Consider the following 1552-nt stretch of genomic DNA (forward strand, 5'->3'; position numbering starts at 1 on the left):
TATATATATATATATATATATATATATATATATATATATATATATATTTAATTCAAGTCTACTAGAATTTAATATTTTGATCTCAATATGTAGCTTTTTCCTTTTTAAAAATGAATGCTATCGGGACTGAAAAAGTCAAACTGTGCACCTCTAATGTACAGACAACACCCTCTAACTCTGATGGGACTTTCAGCACTTCTTGCAGACTGACTTTGTTTCCCATGTTTGTAACAGCACCTAGCTATAGCGTAGCTTATAGAGAACATTTAGTTGGCTTCTCTCAGTCCTGCGGTTGGCTTTTAAGCCAATGGAGAGAAGGTGTCCGCTACAGTTATTGAATCATGTGAAATCTGAGCATTAGACACTATATAGCACTGATATCGAAACCTGAAAGACTTCATACACATTCATCAAGGATGTAACAAGCTATAGTCTCAACTTAAAGGAAAACTAGAGGTATTCTATATCTTTGAGGTGCTTGCTAAGACATCTAAGTAGATAGATGTTTTAAAAAGGCTAATATGTCCTAAAACTCCTGTATGAGTATAACAAGCAATACTCATACAGGAATAAATAAAGTATTTGTTGGGGGTTATTTTCAGCTTTGGATCTGGTGCTCTGCTGTGTGTTTACAGCAGCGTGTGTGTGTGTGTGTGTGTGTGTGTGTGTGTGTGTGTGTGTGTGTGTGTTTTACTGAAAATAAACTAAAGTGCCCATGTTCACAGTAATGAAGGAACATGTCACTCAGTGGAACAATTTGCCTTATTGGAGTATTTTTAATAGTTTTTGGACAATAATTATACACAAATATATCACGAGACATTACCTGATGATTGGTATACTTTTGTTGTTGGTAATAAAGGGATTTGTTGACGGTGAGGAAAAATATCGAATATCACTAGACTTGTCCTTTAAAGTGCAGCTGATTGTAACGGACATATTTTATTTTCCGGGTGGAGAGCTGGATGGAAACGCGTCGTCCTTGAGGAGAAAGTCAGCTACAGGTGGAAAGAGGCTACTCATCTCGTGACGTCTGTGAGTCTGCTCGTTCTACACTTCATCTTGTGATATTCACAGCCTGCTGCTTTCATGAAGATGTGTGTGTGTGTGTGTGTGTGTGTGTGTGCGCGTGTGTGTGCGCCTTATTATCGCAGTCAGGTGGCTGGTGGAGGAGGAGGAGGAGGAGGAGGAGGAGGAGGAGGAGGAGATGGTATGGTTGATATGGGGAGAAAAGAACAACAGGAACAACTAAGGCTAGTCTCCTTACAAGAGGCTTGAAGCCATTCTACTTACCGTCGCCAGCCATGCCGACTGTTCGCTCTATTTGCAGAGCAGCCCCTCCCCTCTCTGATGCTATGATCTAACTGCAGCCTCCTCCCCCTTCATAGACACAGACACACACACACACACACTCTCTCCACGATCACATGCCTGCACACACAAACACACAGAGGGGTGCTTATACACCCACCAATCAGCATGCTGCTGGGCATGTCTCCACACTCTGTGTGTGTGTGTGTGTGTGTGTGTGTGTGTGTGTGTGTGTGTGTGT

General features: G+C 41.5%; 1 protein-coding gene across 5 annotated transcripts in view; it reads left to right on the top strand.

Annotated features, from left to right (window-relative positions):
- Positions 1-1552, top strand: part of LOC116381886 (nuclear receptor coactivator 3-like) — a 51027-nt gene that overhangs the window by 13947 nt on the left and 35528 nt on the right. Inside the window, exon 2 of one of the 5 annotated variants that reach the window (XM_031844371.1) lies at positions 962-1035. The exons of 3 other annotated variants lie outside the window; for them this stretch is intronic. The gene's annotated coding sequence lies outside the window, so the exon portion shown is untranslated. Of the gene's footprint in view, positions 1-959; positions 1036-1552 lie in introns of all 5 variants that reach the window. One more of the 5 variants, XM_031844374.1, reaches the window with a different exon arrangement.

Source organism: Anarrhichthys ocellatus, unplaced genomic scaffold (genome assembly GCF_004355925.1).
Source record: "Anarrhichthys ocellatus isolate YVR2014 unplaced genomic scaffold, GSC_Weel_1.0 scaffold5, whole genome shotgun sequence".
NCBI classification, from domain to species: domain Eukaryota; kingdom Metazoa; phylum Chordata; class Actinopteri; order Perciformes; family Anarhichadidae; genus Anarrhichthys; species Anarrhichthys ocellatus.